Source organism: Scyliorhinus torazame, chromosome 12, assembly GCF_047496885.1.
Source record: "Scyliorhinus torazame isolate Kashiwa2021f chromosome 12, sScyTor2.1, whole genome shotgun sequence".
In the NCBI taxonomy this organism is placed as follows: Eukaryota; Metazoa; Chordata; class Chondrichthyes; order Carcharhiniformes; family Scyliorhinidae; genus Scyliorhinus; species Scyliorhinus torazame.
Window position 1 is genome coordinate 217954466 of NC_092718.1, and position 18250 is coordinate 217972715.

At 48.5% G+C, this 18250-nt stretch overlaps 1 protein-coding gene across 5 annotated transcripts in view; it reads right to left on the minus strand.

Moving 5' to 3' along the window:
* Window positions 1–17316, minus strand: part of bcas3 (BCAS3 microtubule associated cell migration factor) — a 1250799-nt gene extending 1233483 nt beyond the window's left edge. For all 5 annotated transcript variants that reach the window (XM_072469937.1, XM_072469940.1, XM_072469936.1 and 2 more), the window contains exon 1: window positions 17230–17316. The gene's annotated coding sequence lies outside the window, so the exon portion shown is untranslated. The remainder of the gene's footprint in view (window positions 1–17229) is intronic.
* Window positions 17317–18250: the final 934 nt, after the last annotated feature.

Here is an 18250-nt window from a genome sequence, read left to right on the forward strand (position 1 = left end):
ATGTTGTCAGTTGAAAACCAATGTGAAGTATCTAAGCACAGATAGTCAAACATTCTTGAATTTCCTTCTGGTTTGTAAATGCTGTGGTTATCAAGGGAGGGAATTTAGTGCCAGGAAATGATGGGTTCTCATTTTAAACACCCTGCGACAATGTTTAGCAACCTGAGATGATGTGCAGCACAATTAAATTCAGAGTAAAGCTCCCTCTATATATCCCAACAATAGTAATCATCCCTAACTTCAGAAGAGTATGAGTGGGACATCTTTCCACGCCTACTATATGGTCTCTTTGAGTGACATGGTCAATTTAATGCCAAAAGAGAGATAATTTTTTGTTATGGGTCCATGCCAATTTGGAACTGGTTTTTAAACACTATGAATAATCAGATTTTATACCACAGGTACACTCATTATTTTATGCTCTGCTACGTACTGGAGTATCTCATACCTTTAACATACTAAAATGTCCCCTGGTATTTCACAAAAGCATCGTCAAAACAATGAGGATGTCAATCCAAATCACGATATATTAGGAAGGTTAGACTAATGTTTAATCAAAGAAGTGGCTTTTAAAGAAGACCTGGAAGATGGGAGGCTGGTCAAAAAACTTATTTGAATAGTCATGTCTGGGGGTGACAAAGGCGTGGATGAGGGTTTGAGCAGTGGATTGATATTTCTCACACTTGTTCACTTACATTACAATAAGCTAGGCAGACAAATTTGGTAGTTACTTTTCACGCAGCAAGATTCCACAAACAATCGTGAGAGAAATGACTTATTGGGTGGGGGTGGGCATGTAGCTGAAGGCCACAAGCGAGGGAGTAACATTAGCCAGTGCACCAAGAGTACTCATTGCTCTTTGAATAGTGCCAGCTGATCATTAACATCCATCTGAACCACTGGAACATGTGATCTTCCTACTCTTTTGCCCCACCAAACCCAAAGTTGTACAGTGGTTTTGCAGACTGGCTGGGATGTTGAAGATTTTATTCACATCTTTCTTTTTTTTTAACAAACAATTTTATTGAGGTATTTTTGGCACTGTAAACAGTAACAAAATACATTAGTGTGCAAATATCAATTACAAAAACATAGTGCAAATAACAGTTCCTCTCTCGCAAATAGACCCACCTATTCTTCCCCCCTACTCTGCACTATTCTACCCCCCCCCCCCCCCCCCCCCCGCTGACGATTAGTTCCCCGCAAAGAAGTCGATGAATGGTTGTCACCTCCGGGCGAACCCCGATAGTGATCCTCGTAAGGCGAACTTGATTTTTTCCAAGCCGAGAAAACTTGCCATGTCCGACAGCCATACTTCGGTCTTTGGATCTCTCCAGGCCAACAGTATTCATCGCCGGGCTACCAGGGAAGCAAAGGCCACAACGCCGGCCTCTATCCCCTCCTGGACTCCCGGGTCCTCCGACACCCCAAAAATCGCCACCTCTGGACTCATCGCCACCCTTGTTTTCAGTACCCAGGACATGATGTCTGCAAATCCCTGCCAGTACCCCCTGAGTTTTGGGCATGCCCAGAACATGTGGACATGGTTCGCTGGTCCTCCCGCACATCTATCACACTTGTCCTCCAGCCCAAAGAATTTACTCATCCGGGCCACCATCATGTGGGCCTGGTGAACTACCTTGAACTGAATCAGGCCGAGCCTGGCACATGTTACGGTTGCATTTACCCTCCCCAGAGCGTCTGCCCATATGCCTCCCTCCAGCTCCCCACCAAGCTCCTCCTCCCACTTGAGTTTCAGTTCCTCGGTCCCTGTGTCCTCCGCTCCCATAAGCTCCTTATAAATATTCGAGACTCTCCCCTCTCCTACCTCTCCCCTGGAAACTACTCTGTCCTGGATCCCCCTTGGTGGAAGGCGTGGAAAGGACGGGACCCGTCTACGTACGAAATCCCGCACCTGCAAGTACCGAAAGTCATTTCCCCTTGCCAGCCTGAACTTCCCCTCCAGTGCCCTCATGCTCGCGAAGCTCCCTTCCAGGAACAAGTCGCCCATTCTTCCCACCCCCCGCCACGCTCGAAACCCGCCGTCCATCTGCCCCGGGCCAAATCGGTGGTTGTCGCATATTGGGGACCAGACCGATGCTCCCACTTCCCCCGCGTGCTTCCTCCATTGGCCCCAAATCCGCAGAGCCACCACCACTATAGGGCTGGTGGAGTACCTGGCCGGCGGGAGCGGCAGAGGAGCCGTGACCAGGGCTGCCAAGCTGGTGCCCCTGCACGAAACAGCCTCCACCCGCTCCCAAACCGACCCCGTACCCACCATCCATTTCCTTATCATGGCTATGTTAGCCGCCCAGTAGTAATTGCTGAGATACGGCAACGCACGTCCCCCCTCGCTATGGTTCCGTTCCAGCATCCCCTCTTTACCCGCGGGGACTTCCCCGCCCAAACAAATCCCAGGATGATTTTATTGATCCTTTTAAAAAAGGACCGCGGAATGAAAATAGGACGACACTGAAAAATAAACAGGAATCTCGGGAGGATCGTCATCTTTATTCACATCTTTCAAACATGCAGAGCATAAAGCTGAATTTTCTGAAATATTCATAAGTAGTTGTCATATTGTTCTATATGTGGGAGAATCCGTATATTTTGCCTGCAGTAGTCTAAGAGGAGATGCTTCGATCGGGTTGCCAGGGGTCTTTCCGCTCTTGTTTTGGGGTGCTATTGTCGCCATCTGCGATACCCAGGCAGAGTACCTTAGCTCTGACACTCAAGATTAGATTCAAATCCAAGCATTAAATTTAAAATGCAATTGAGATGATCGATTAGAATGTCTTACTTATATAAAATATTCCATGTAAGCTTTCACAATGTAATTTTAACACAAAACTGGGCTTCTAAACTGCTGCCAAGAAGCTCCAGAACCCTAGATTCTACAGACAACCTCAGCGTGTCAGAGTTTGAAGTGACTCCTCACACCCAAAATAAAGAGAACCACGCAAGTCAAAATTGTACCCGCCTCTACTACTGCCTCTGACAGCTTGTTCCAGACACTCACCACCCTGTGTATGAAGAAATTGCCCTGCCAGACCCTTTTGCATCTCTCCCCTCAAATCTACGCCCTCTCGATTTAGACTCCCCTACCTTTTGGAAAAGATGTTGACTATCTACCTTATCTATGCCTCTCATTATTTTATAGACCTCTATAAGATCACCCCTAAGCCTCCTACGCTACAAGGAAAAAAAGTCCTAGTCTATCCAGCCTCTCCTTATAACTCAAACCATCAAGACCTGGTAGCATCCTCGTAAATCTTTTCTGCACTGTTTCTAGTTTAATAATATCCTTTCTATAATAGGGTGACCAGTACTGTACAGAATTTTAAGTGATCATTTAAGAGGCACAAGAAGCTTACTGAAATGGTGCTAATTGAATGAGACTTTTACTTCTAGTTGACGGTCCTCTGCAGCACTTGGGATTTTTCCCAATGTCAGCCATCTTGCAAGGCCTAAAAGAGTCATCTGCCTATGGATGTTGTTCTTGTCCATGGAATGACTGTTGAGGGACACAACATAAGACTCAAGGCTGTCTTGAGCAGCTTGCAGGAAGCAGGATTAACACTGAAATAATAAGTGCAAATTCTCGAAGATCGCCATTCAGATTTCAGTTCATATTGTAAGCGAAAAGGCACCATGGTAAACCCACATAAAACAAAGGCAATCAGTGAATTTCCAACCCCATCCTCCATTCCAGATCTCCAAAGATTCCTGGGCATGGTAAACCAGCTCGCGATACATGGCATTCTGGATCCGGTAGGGTCCAACAATAGCCTGCAATTCGCTAATGACTACTTGACTCGTTGTGCCAAGAGCTACAGATTTAAACATCTCACCAACTCCCATAGGTATCCCAATGGAGAGGCAGAAAAGGGCATCTGCCCCAAGGCCTTTTTCCAAAGGATAAATAAAATTATTATGGCGTTTATGTGGGTGGGTGGGTGGGGGAAGAGAGAAAGAAGAATCCCCGAATCCCCGAGACAACACTGCAGAGGAGAAGAAGCATGGGGGGCCTGGACCTTCCGAACTTGCAATACTGTCACTGGGCATTCACAGCCGAGATGTTGAGGGGATGGGTAAGGGGACCGAGCATGGAATGGGTGAGGATGGAGGAGTCCTCCTACAGGGGAACGACCCTCCGAACCAGCGCCACGACAGCACTCCCATCTCAACCGGCAAAACACACATCCAGCCCAGTGATGGTAGCGACGCTAAAAACGTGGAACCAGATGAGACAACACTTTGGCTTAACCGAGGTGTACACCATGGCCCCCAGCTGCGATAACCACAGATTGCCACCAGCCATGCTAGACGCCACCTTTAAGAGGTGGAGACAGGATGGGGGGATGCTAGCGATTAGGGACTTCTACATGGGGGACAGACTTGCAACCTTGGACGAGCTGACGGAGAGACTAGAACTACCGAATGGACAGAAGTTCCGAAATTTACAAATCAAAAACTTTCTCCCCAAGGAGACAGCGAGGTACCCCGAGAGACACAATGTTGGAGGAGCTACTGGACATGGACAGTATGGAGAAAGGGAACTGTGGAAACATAGACGGATGACTCTTAGAAAGGGCAAGAGAACCACTAGACGGAGAAAGACAAAAATGGGAAGATGAACTATGGACAGAAGTATGATGGGGGCTCTGGAGTGAAGCACTAAGGAGTGCCAGCTCCACCGCAAGACTAAGCCTCTAGCAGTTTAAAGTGATGCATAGAATGCATCGAACCAGAATCCAAATGAGCAGTTTCTTCCCGGAGGTGGAGGCCAGGGAGGCCCAGCCAACCATGCCCACATGTTCTAGGCCTGCCCCAGACTTATCAGGTTCTGGACAGCCTTCTTCGAGGTGATGACCATGGTTGTGGGGGTGAAGGTGGAGCCGTGCAAGAAAGTGGCAGTCTTCGGGGTATCGGACTTGCCAGAACTTCATATGAGGAAGAGGGACGATGCCCATGCTTTTGCTTCCTTAATCGCCTGCCAGAGAATCCTGCTCGGCTGGCGATCAGCTGCAGACTAGCTGGCAGGCCTGTCAATCTTCCCCAGATGGAGTAATTCCAAGTATACCATCCGAGGGTCGGGCGAAGGCTCCCACAAAGCATGGGGGCAATTCATCAGCTTGTTCCAAGACCTGTTACAGGCCAATAACGGATAGGAAGGGAGGGGGACCAATAGGAACCAACAGGACCACACAAAGCAGACAAGAACAAGGGAGGAACTCAAGGAAACACCAGGAGTGTACCCAGGGAAAGATCGAAGAGGGGGCCAAAGCCATTGGAACAAAATCAAGATGAACAATAGATTATAACATTTACGACGGAAGGGCCTAAGACAGAGCCCGAATTACAGAAAAGGGGAGGGGAGGAATTGGGAGGGGGGGGGGGGGGGAAGAGAGGTTGGGGAGAGAGTGCTTAAAAAGGAAAAACATGTGAATGGTAAATAATAACTGTTTCAATCATATCCTGTACAGTGGACAAGTGTAAACTTCAATAAAAATATTTATTTAAAAAAAGGGGGCACCTGCACTATTAAAATGCACTTGAAAGAAAAATTACACTGCAATGTAGTTTGGCAACATCAAAGATGCTAATGGAAAAAAACCTCATACTCAGGTCCCCATCCTGCCCATGTAGTTAATCTCAAGGTTTGCAGACCTGCACTATCATAAGGTCCAGGACCAAGAACAGTCCTCCAGACAGCAAAAAGATTTGTTAAGGCAATTGTTGACCAACATTAGGAGACTTCTGAATGTGGTGCTGCCGTCCTCATTGGGGGTCGAACCAGAGGTGATTATCTCCATGGTCACATCGAAAGCGTTCGGCCGGGTGGAGTGGGGTACCTTTTTGCGGTTCTGGGGCGATTTGGCTTTGGGCCTAAATTCATTTTGTGGATTAGGCTTTTGTACAGGACTCTCACTGCCAGCATTCACCCCAATGCATTAAATTTGGGGTACTTTCAGTTGTATAGGGGTACAAGGCAGGGATGTCCACTTTCCCAATTCCTGGTTGCTTTGGCTATTGCACTTCGGTCGTCGGCCAGGAAGAAGGACATAAAGAGCGAGGGAGCAGAGGGTGTCCCTGTACGCAGACTTATTGGTGTACATTACGGACCCTCTCGCCAATGTGGGGGAGATAATGGAAGTGCTGAGGAAGTTTGGTTCCTTATCAAGTTATAGATTGAACTTGGGCAAGAGTGAGGTTTTTCCAATGAACCATTCCAGGGAAGGGAGCTGATCTGGAGAGATTACCGCTTCAACTGGCCAAGATTAGTTTTAGGCACCTGGAGATATTGGTGGTTCATGATTGGGGCTTGTTGCACAAGTTGAACCTGGCAGTCTGGTAGAGGAGCTGAAGGTGAGCTTGAGGAGATGGGATGCCCTCCCATTGTCATTGGCAGGAAGGGTCCAGACAGTTAAAATGATCGTTCTTCCAAGGTTCTTGTTTGCGTTTCACTGTCATCCAATCTTTCTGCCCAAGTCATTCTTGGTAGGAATAACAAGCTGATCTCGACCTTTGTGTGGGTGGGTAAGCCCCCCCCCCCCCCCCCCCCCCCGCCTCTCTAGGTTCGGAGGGCATTCCTGCAGAGAGATAGACAGTCGGGAGGTTGGCATTCCCTAACTTGATGCATTATTATTGGGCAGCAAACATCAAGAAAGTGCGGCGGTGGGTCGTGGACATGGGGTCGGTTTGGGGGTGGTTGGAGGAGGGTTCCTGTACAGGTTCAAGTTTGAGGACAGGATACTTGTGACTGCTCCTCTTCCATTCTCGCCAGCCCCCAGTGGTAACAATTTCTCTGAGAATATGCAGCCAATTTAGTCAGCACTCGGTTCAGACTTGATGGGCCGAAAGGCCTCCTTCTGCACTGTATGTTCTATGTCCTAAGACTGTCACATTTCTGGGTTTCCTTCCTCAAAACTATGTCGGAGTTTTGGGGATTAAAGTGGAGCTGTGGCCATAGATGGCAATCTTAATGGACTTTTCGGGACTGTAGGAGGGGAAGAAGGCTGTCGCTTTGGCCTTGACCTCTGATAGCCCAGAGGTGGGTTTTGCTTGGGTGGAGGGCATCTGCGCCGCCGAAGGTGGTGGCATGGCTGTGGGATCTGTCAGAGTTCCTGCACTTGAAAAAAAATCAAATACGCCACTAGAGGATTGGATGACGGGTTCTATTAGAGGTGGATGCCATTTATTACCTTCTGTAAGGGGCAGGTGGTCGTCAGCAAATGTGTTGATTCCCAAAATTCTTTCTCCGTCAGTCTGGCCTCAATAAAAGTCGAGATGGATTCGCACGTAAAAAGAAGTTATTTTATTCAGCTTGCAAGCTTGATTCATTTCACAGAAACATAAGAGACATCCAGTCTCCTACATCCCAGAAAGCGAATGAACAAAGAGACAAAGGGATCTCTGAAAATCAATTCAAATGGTATCAAGTTTCACATACTCGACGCCCATAGGTCAGCCTATATCCCTCCTAACCTGTTTGATCTATTCTGATTGGCTCACTTCCAATCCCTTTCTCTGGCCCCTATCAATGCAGCATCACTCTCGTAGACACACCTCTTCCTGCTTTTTCCATGCGGTCTCAAATCCCTTTTGTCTCTATCTGCCAGAATCAAAGTGGCTTATTTCTACATTACATTAACTAATATCTCTAAAGTAACTATTTTATATCACATTCGTCAAATGGGGGTGGGGGTTTGGATAAAAAAGGGAATTATGGGACTGGGCTGTGGGGATACCTTTATTATCGTTGTATACACTTGATTGTCCTCTTTGTATGATGTACAATTGCACATGTCCTGAATATGGTACAGAAGCACACACATACCCTCTCCACCACAAAATGCACTGCAACAACTAGCCAAAGCTTCTTCACAGCACCTTCCAAACCAGTGACCTCTACCACCCAGAAGGACTAGGATGGAAAGCACATCATCACTTTCATGCTCCCCTCCAAGTCATACACCATTCTGATTTAGAAGTATATCACTATTCCTTCATCATCAGTGAATTAAATTCCTGAACTTCCAATCTAAGAGCTCCATGGATGTATTGTTACCACTTGAAGCACTGTGGCTGACCACTGACTTCCCACAGGTAATTCGGAATGAGCAATAAATGCTGGCCTAGCCAGCACAATGCATATGCTTCACAGGACTTTAAATTACAAACATGACACATTCCTCCTCCTTATTTGTGAGTCCAAACCAGGCACACTTCCCAATGAATAGTTAATTAATAATCAGAAATGTGACTTAACTACCCAGGATGTTTACATGTGCTTAACTGAATGTCGCAGAGGTCTGGAAACAGAAGAGCCAGTAAGATGTGGCAAAAGATAATTAATAATAAGGAAGAAAATTACTATAGTACAAATAAGTGACCGGTTTCACAAGTGTGTAAGGGAGCATCAGTTTGCCAGCGTTAGTAACTGGACAACAGAAAACCTCTGCATCCAGAAATAGACTGAAACTGTCAGAGGGGAACATTAGAATAAAATAATCATCTGTCCACAATTCAAAATGAAATGGAACAAGTACAGAGTTCAGAATTTTCCTTTGTCGTGATTTTTCTCAGACATAACCAGTGTATATAAATCAAGTTATGGGTGAACAGCACACAAGACAAAGTGCAAAGGCACTGCAATTTGGTTATATTAAGAAGTCCATACGATGATGGCAATAAACACCTTTAGTAAATACCTGCACAAGAAAGCACCATTAGTTGATCGTCTGTGGGTTTGCACATGAAGAGTGAAGCCAAAATGTATTTGTCTAATTTAACTAGTAGGGTTGATGAAGGTGAGCCAGTGGATGTGGTTTATTTGGACTTTCAGAAGGCTGTTGACAAAGTCCCATTTAAGAGATTAGCATGTAAAATTAAAGCATATGGGATTGGGGATAGTGTATTGAGATAGATAGAAAACTGGTTGGCAGACAGGGAACAAAGAATAGGAATAAAGGGGTCTTTTTCCAAGTGGCAGGCAGTGACTGAAGTACCACAGGGAACAGTGCTCGGACCCCAGCTATTCACAATGTATATTAATGATTTAGGTGAGAAAATTAAATGTAGTGTCTCCAGATTTGCAGATGGCACAAAGCTGGGTGGGAGGGTGAGCTGTGAGGAGGAATTAGAGATGCTTCAGTGTGATTTCGACAAGTTGAGCAAGTGGGCAACTGCATGGCAGAGGCAGTATAATGTGAATAAATGTGAGGTTATCCACTTTGGTAGCAACAATAGGAAGGCAGATTATTATCTGAATGGTTATGGATTGAGAGAGGGGGAATGTGCAACGAGACCTGGATGTCCTTGTACACCAGTTGCTGAAAACATGCTGCTGCAGGAAGCAGTAAAGAAGACAAATGGCACGTTGGCCTTCATAGCAAGAGGATTAGAGTACAGGAGGAGGGATGTCTTGCTGCAGTTATATAGGGCCTTAGTGAGACCACACCTGGAATTTTGTGCGTACTTTTGGTCTCCTTATCAGAGGAAGAATGTTGTTGCTATGGAGGGAGTGCAGTGAAGGTTTACCAGGCTGATTTCTGGGATGGCTGGACTGATGTATGAGGGGAGACTGGGTCGCTTAGTATTCTATTCGCTGATGTTTCGAAGAATATGGGGGGATCTCAGAGAAGCCTATAAAATTCTAACAGTACCAGACAGGTAGATGCAGGAAGGATGTTCCTGATGGCAGGGGAGTCCAGAGCCAGGCGTCATCGTCTGAGGCTATGGAGTAAACCATATAGGACTGAGACGAGGAGAAATTTCTTCACCCTGTGAGTGATTAGCCTGTGGAATTCTCTACCACAGAAAGCAGTTTAGGCCAAAACATTGTTTGTTTTCAAGAAGGCGTTAGATATAGGGGCATCTGGTGGCAACCATGGAGTGAGCGGTGCACATTTGGTAGCGCTCATTAAAGGTGGATTTTTTCAGTCTTTTCCCCATCTGAGGGGTGGAAATTTGGATGGAAAGAGGTGCAGGAGTGCCAGGAAAAGGTGGAATTCCTCTGGTGCGACTCGTGGATGGATCCACGATCTAGGAATAGGTCGAGAAGAAAGGAGCTAGTGGAGCAGGAGAGGCTTTGTGCGCCACATGTTAAGATGGCGTAGGGCAAAGGGACTGTTCTGCCTGCTCAGTGGTCAACGGAGCAGCTGGTGGACTTCTTAAATGAGAAGTTCAGCCAACAGAGAAGGGAAGCCCTGGAGGACCTAGCCAAGGTGGTAGAGCCGCTCAAAGCAGGGACTGATCGAGTGGAGCAGAGGCTGGAGTCCCAGGGCCAGGCGAGCCAAAAAGTGGAGGAGTTGGTGGGGAGCACGAGGAACAGCTCGCCTCGTTGGTGGCCGAGGTAGGGGTGATGTGGGAGACTCAAAAGAAGCTGAAGGAGAAGGTAGAAGATCTGGAGAACCGCTCCAGAAGGCAAAACTTGCAGATCGTAGGGATGCCCGAAGGCATCAAAGGAGCAGAGGCCGGCACATATGTAGTCAAGATGCTGGAAAAGCTGATGGGGGAGGAGGTCTTTGATCGGCCTCTGGAGGTTGACCGAGTGCACAGGGCGTTGATCAGGAGGCCAAAGGCGGGCGAGCTGCCGAGGGCGATGATGGTGCGGTTGCACCGCTTCTTAGACAAAGAGAAGATTCTTCAGTGGGCGAGGAAGTACACCTGGGAGGGGAAAGAGCTGCAGGTGTACCAAGACCTGGTCGCAGAACTGCCGAAGAGGAGGGCCGGATTTAACCGGGTCAAGGCTGTCCTCTTCAAGAAAGGGGTAAAGTTTGGAGTGCTGTACCCGGCCCGCCTCTGGGTGACTTTCCAGAATCGAGATTACTATTTTGGTACACCAGAAGAGGTGATAGAGTTTTTGACAGGACAATGGAGATGGAGGACATTGAACTTTGAAGGCGATGTGAGGTATTTCCTTTTGGTGGTTTTTGGAGAGCTTTTTCTCCTCTGAAATGTTTTGTTGGGCTTGGTGGTGGGATGTTTGGGGAGCATTAAGGGTGAGTGCACCTTTTTCTGTTTCTTTGTTTCTGTAGGGAGTGCAGACGGGTTGGGGGGGTCAATAAGGGTGGGGTAGGAGGTTTGGAGGCCTTGGACGTGGGCTGCCAGGCTAGCAGAGCGAGCTAGTTAATGGGAGCACAATGGAGGGTAGTCAGCTTGTTCGTGCAGGGGGGGGGGATGGGGCTGTTGTTTTGTTTGGGGGAGGGGAGGTGCTGACAAGGGTGCAGTTGGTGTGGCACAGCTGAAAAGGGAGTGATGACAGTGGACATCTAAGGGTGGGCCTGAGGGTCACTGAAGGCAGACGTAGCTTTTCTACAAGAGATACGTTTAAAGATAGAGGATCAGACAAGGCTGAGGAAAGGGTGGGTAGGGCAGGTGTTCAACTTGGGACTGGATGTGAAGACGAGGGGGTTGCCGGTGTTTGTGAACAAGCGGGTGGCATTCGAGGCGGGGAGCATTGTGGCAGATTCGGAGGGGGGGAGGTTTGGGATGGTGAATGGGAAGCTGGAGGGGATGCCAGTGGTCCTGGTAAATGTTCATGCCCCAAACTGGGACAATGTGGGATTTATGAGGCAGGTCCTGGGGAAGATTCCTGACCTGGACTCCCCGGAGGCATGGTTGTTGAGGGAGAGATTCCAGATGGAGTTTGGATTGGTGTCCACGGTGAAGGCGGTAGGGCAGTTGTGGAGGGCCAGGGGGGCAATATATGAGTATGGGGAGATGGCGAGCACGATGCTGGTTCACCCACTTAGGAAACAGGAGATGGCGAGGGAGATTGGTAAAGTGAAGGACGGGATAGGAAGGGTGGGTGGGGAGGGGGGGGGGGTGGGGGGGGGGGGGGGCGTGGAAGAGAAATGCGGCAGTACCTGGGTGGGTTCAAGTTTCACAGGGTGGATAAGGAGTTGGTGCAAGGTTTGGGGGCTCCATTGAGTTGGGGGAAGTAATGGAGAGCATGAGGGCGATGCAGGCAGGGAAGGCCCCAGGTCCGGATGGGTTTTGGGTGGAGTTTCATAAAAGGTTTGGGGAGGGACCTGGGGCGTTGCTGGTGAGGGCATACAATGAGGCTAGGGAGAGGGGGGAACTCCCCCCATACACTATCGCAGGCATCCATCTCCCTGATACTGAAAAAGACAAGGATCCGGATCAGTGTGGATCATACCGCCTGATATCATTGTTGAATGTGGATGCTAAGTTGTTGTCGAAGGTGTTGGCTTCGCGAATTAAGGACTGTGTCCCGGAAGTGAGAGATGTGGACCAAACGGGGTTTGTGAAAGGGAGACAGTTGTCAGCAAGTGTGAGGAGATTACTTAAAGTGATCATGATGCCCCCGGTGGGGCATGAAGTAGAAATAGCAATGGTCGCGGAAAAGGCTTTTGACAGGGAGGAGTAAGAGTATCTGTGGGAAGTGTTGGGGTGGTTTGGGTTTGGGCAGGGGTTTGTGGACTGGGTCCGGTTCCTGTAGAGGGCGCCAGGCGCAAGTGTGCGGACAAACAGGATGGGTTTGGGATATTTCAGGTTGCACCATGGGACAAGGCAGGGCTGCCCACTCTCCCCGTTGCTTTTTGCTTTGGCTATGGCACTTAGAGCATCGAGAGATTGGAAAGGGATTGTGTGGGGATGAGGGGTCGAGAACTGGGTTTCGTTGTACGTGGCCGACCTGTTGTTATATATTTCGGACCCATTGAAGGGTACTGCCAGCATTCTGGGGATTTTGGAGGACGTTCTCCGGGTACAAGCTGAACATGGGAAAGAGCGAGGTGTTCCCGATTGAGACCAGAGCGCAGGAGAGGAGGTTGGGGGAGCTGTCGTTTAAGGTGTTGGGGTGAGTTTCAGGTCCTTGGGCATCCAGGTGTCGCAGGATTGGGCACAGCTGCACAAGTTAAATTTGACTAGGTTGATGGAATAGATGAAAGGGGATTTTAAGAGGTGGGCCGTGCTGCCAACGTCGTTGGCGGGACAGGTGCAGACAGTGAAGATGACGGTGCTGCCAAGGTTCCTGTTTATATTTCATGAACCTCCTGATCTTTGCCCCAAAGTCATTCTTTAAAAAGGTCAATGCGTTGATCTCTGGGTTTGTCCGAGCAGGGAAGACTCTGCGGGTCGAGGTTTTTTTTAAGATTGGGGGCATGGGGAGGGGAGGGGTGGCGTTGCCGAATATAATGAATTACTACTGGCCAGCTAATATCGCTATGGTCAGGGGGGGGGGGGGGGGGGGGGGCTTCTTGTAGGGGAACGAGCTTATGGACATTGTTGGCAGCATCTCTGCCGTTCCCGCTGGCCAGGTACTTCGTGAGCTCAGTGGTGGGGTTGACCTTGAGGGTATGGAGGCAGCATTTGAGACTGGAGGGTACCTCGGTGTGATTTGTGATAATCATAGGTTTGCACCAGGGAGGGGACTGGATGCGAGGGAACGGCGGCAGGCAGGGCTTGAGCAATTCGTTGATCTGTTCATGGGGGACAGCTTTGCGAAATTAGAGGGCGTGGAGGAGGAATATGAGCTGCACAGGGGGAATGGTTTTAGGTACTTACATGTCGGGGATTTTATGAGGAGGGAGGTGCCTTCCTTTCCTGGGTTGTCGCCCCTGGGGCTGCAAGTTAAGGAGTTGTCAAAGGAGGGGGTAGGGGAGGAGAAGGTGCCCGAGGTCTATAAGGAGCTGATGGACTGGGAGGAAGCCCCGTTGGGAGATGTCATAGATTATCATCGAATTTACAGTGCAGAAGGAGGCCATTCGGCCCATCGAGTCCGCACCGGCTCCTGGAAAGAGCACCCACACAAGGTCAACACCTCCACCCTATCCCCACAACCCAGCAACCCCACCCAACACCAAGGGCAGCTTTGGACACTAAGGGCAATTTATGATGGCCAATCCACCTAACCTGCACATCCTTGGACTGTGGGAGGAAACCGGAGCACCCGGAGGAAACCCACGCACACACGGGGAGGATGTGCAGACTCCACACAGACAGTGACCCAAGCCGGGAATCGAACCTGGGACCCTGGAGCTGTGAAGCAATTGTGCTATCCACAATGCTACCGTGCTGCCCATGTTAAACGGAAGTGTGCGGAGATCGGGACATGGGAGGAGGCCCTGCGGAGGGCGAATGCATCCTCGTCGTGTGCAAGGCTGTCTTATCCAGTTTAAAGTAGTCTACATGGCGCATATGACGGTGGCTGGGTTGAGTAGGTTCTTTGAGGGAGTAGAGGGCAGGTGTGGGCTGTGCGCAGGGAGGTCTGCGATTCATGTTCGCATGATTTGGGAACGTCCGAAACTGAAGGGGTTCTGGCACGGTTTTAGAACTTAATGTCCAAGGTATTGGGGGTGAAGGTGTCCCTGCGTCCAGAGGTACCGATATTCGGGCTGTTGGAAGACCTGGGAGTCCAGGTGGTGAGAGGGGCCAATGTCTTTGCCTTTGCCTCCCTGATAGCCCGGAACCGGATTTTGCTTGGATGAAGGGACTGGAGCCGCCGAAAGCGGAGCTATGGGTGCATGACCTGGCAGAATTCCTGAGATTGCAGAAGGTCAAGTTCGTCTTGAGGGGGTTGGTCAATGGTTCGCTCGGAGGTGGAAGCCGTTCATTGACTTCTTTAAGGAGGATTGAGTGTCAGCAAAGGGGGAAAGAGGTGAGAGAATAATGGGGTTAAAATGGGAAGGCAGGACGGGATGGGTAGGCTGGTGGTGGTTGGGGGGCAGTGGGTGTTGGTTATTTATTATGTTGTACAATTTTACTTCTGTTCTCATTTGCTTTGTTTGTTGCTTGTTCATACAAATGCCTGAATAAAATATATATATTTTTTAAGTAGTTAGATATAGCACTTGGGGCTAAAGGGATCAAAGGCTATGGGGAAAGCGGGAACAGGTTACTAAATCGGATGATCAGTCATGATCATAATGAGTGGCGTAGCAGGCTCGAAGGGCCAAATGGCCTCCTCCAGCTCTTCTTTTCAATGCTTCTGTGTTTCAGGTGATGTGGAGTTCGAGGGTAGGAGTAAGACTGGATCAGGATGCATAATGTAACTGGGAATAACTGGATCACTTCCCTGAAATATATAAAATTTCAAACTTCCTAGTTTTGTTGAAAGGCCATCAACATTAATTAATTTTGCTTTTCTTTCTACAAATGTTGTCTTACCTGCTGTGTATTTCCAGTATTTTCTCTTGTTTATCAGATTTCCATCTTCCACAGTATTTTACTTTCAATTAAATTTTTGTATGTAGTTTTATTACTAATTTAGATATAGGAATATATAATGGAAAAGTTGTCCAGTTAATGTAGGAATTTCAATTTGTCAACTGTCAACACATACAATTGAACAAAAATAACCTGAATTACTTAACCTGAATTTATTTATGAGAGCCAAGTTACTTAGAAGTGAGGTCACAACGGGTACCAAATAATCTGGAATTCTCTCCCACATTTACTGTAAAGTGCTTTCGGACTTTAGGTGTTCATGAAAGTCAATATATAAATGCAAGCCTTTCTTTCTTCATAAAGGGGTGTTGTTGCTGCGAAAACTGGAACATTCAAGACTGAGTGAAATAGATTTTTTTTAAGCTAAGGTGATTGTGGAGCCAACACAGGTAAATGGAGTTAAAGATCAGCCATGCTCTAACTGAATTGCGGACTAGGCTTGATGTCCTACACCTCTTCCTATTTCAATATCTATACATAGCTACAAGAACAATAATAATCCAAAATTATGCAATGTACGAGTTCTCATGCTGCTGGCAGCATTGGTGCGTCACCTTCCCAGTAACGCAGGTCAGAATTATATAGTGCGAACTACAAGCTTCTTCATTGAAGCCTACTTCTAACAATAAGCAATTATTATTATTATTATTTGTGGTTTTCCCTGTGGCTTGCTCAATATCCTAAGCGGTTTGGTTAGCGTTCACAATAGAGTATATTTCACATGGTCTGCAGACAGAAACTGCCTGATGGGTTCAAAAAAAAGATTTCTCAGCCCCATCAAGCTGGATAGCGGTTTATCAAATTATGCAAGATATTTTTGTTCTCTGCAATTGGATATCATGCTATCTCTGCAATGTACACTTTTACATCCAAAGAGAATGTATTGACCACAATCCTGTGCTACATTACCAGTTATCCAATGTAGCGCTATACTTGGCACATCTCATATTTACCATGGCAACACCAGGACAATCCACTCACTCACCGTGACCACAGATGACAATACTTCAAGAACAAGAGAATGTCATCCACATATAATCCACAATAAGACACAGTCAATAAATGAATTACAGACAAATACAGGATTCCGTAACAGTGAATAAAGGCCACAATTTCCATTTCCAGTGATTAAAATAAGGACCAAAATAGATTCAAGTGTGGGGAGATGTGGGTGTGGGTGAGTGTGTCGGGGCCAGAGAAAATAAAAGTATCCCCATCCAGATGTCAGCCATGGCAGTATTCTTGCTCAAGTCAGAACTGTGGCCCTTGAATCATGCTCCAGAGACTTGAGCACAAGATCCAATTCTGGCAGTCCCAGTGCAGTACGGGGAGAGTGCTGGACTTCCAGAGGTGCTGCTTTTCAGATAAGACGTCAAAACAAAAGAGCCGGCCTGCCTTTTTAAGTGAATGTGAAAGACTCCATGGCCACTATTTCGACAAGGGGCAGAGGGATCTCTTCGCGGTGATCCTTAATTATATACAATCATAGAATTTACAGCGCAGGAGGCCGTTCTGCCCATCGGGTCTGCACTGGCCCTTGGAAAGAGCACCCTACTTAAGCCCACAACTCCACCCTATCCCGGTAACCCAGCAGCCCCACTTCAAACATACGCTGGAAATAGATGACCCAGCCACTGGCACAATCCAGTTAGTGGGAGCTTGCTGTGTGCAAATTGGCTGCCGCGTTTCCTGCCTGACGACGTCAGACTAGAATTACTTCATTGGCTGTAAAGCACTTTGGGAAGTCCTGGTGAAAGGAGATGTCGTTCCCTCAGGAGGCAGCTCGGTGAGGTGCAGACGATTCAGTTGTTTTTAGTGAGATAATTATAACGTCTTTCCCTCGGCTAAACGGGTGGAAGAGCCCGCGATCGCGCTGGGCTGACAACGCTCACAGTGAAGCTGAGGGGGACCATCACTGACTCGGATCCTGTGACAAGCAGGGTCCAGGGCCGGCCTACCCCCTTTTCCAGAAGGTTCCCCGGGGAACCCACTCTTTTGAATCTTACAGGATAATTAAAACGTGGGACAAACCCGGTCACTTGTTCGCTGCCGCTCGGTCTCCCACTCTGCGATCAGGCGCTTGACAACAACGGCGTCGACTTCGGCGCAGGTAAGGTGGGGGAGGGGGGGGGGTACAGAAGAGGGCGGGGCCTGTACCGACTGACGTGCGCGGCGGCCAATCGGCTCCGGCGTAAAGCTGTGCCCCGCCCCCTATCTGGTTGTGCCGTCCAATCGGTAGGTGCGGTGGGGGGGGACTTCCGCTGGCCCTCCTCCAGCAGCTCAAGGCCCCGGTTTAAAGTAAAACGGCTCCGGTACCTCACAAGGTTTGAATTTCACTCGTTTGCCGCCACTGCCTGGGTTATTTCGCATGTGTTTATTCCAACAGAGCGACGGTTAATCGGGGTTCAGCGGCGGGTGGCCGGGAGGTTGGTGCGCGCCCTACTGACCGTTAGCCGCCAGCCGACTGTTCGTTTTGTTTACATTGAATTCTCGCGCGACAGAGAGAGAAACCCGACTGAGAGGAGAGAGAGAGAGAGAAACCCGACTGAGAGGAGAGAGAGAGAGAGAAACCCGACTGAGAGGAGAGAGAGAGAGAGAGAGAGAAACCCGACTGAGAGGAGAGAGAGAGAGAAACCCGACTGAGAGGAGAGAGAGAGAGAGAGAGAAACCCGACTGAGAGGAGAGAGAGAGAGAGAGAAACCCGACTGAGAGGAGAGAGAGAGAGAGAGAGAAACCCGACTGAGAGGAGAGAGAGAGAGAGAAACCCGACTGAGAGGAGAGAGAGAGAAACCCGACTGAGAGGAGAGAGAGATAGAGAGAGAGAAACCCGACTGAGAGGAGAGAGAGAGAGCGAAACCCGACTGAGAGGAGAGAGAGAGAGAAACCCGACTGAGAGAGAGAGAGAGAGAGAAACCCGACTGAGAGGAGAGAGAGAGAGAGAGAGAAACCCGACTGAGAGGAGAGAGAGAGAGAGAGAAACCCGACTGAGAGGAGAGAGAGAGAGAGAGAAACCCGACTGAGAGGAGAGAGAGAGAGAGAGAAACCCGACTGA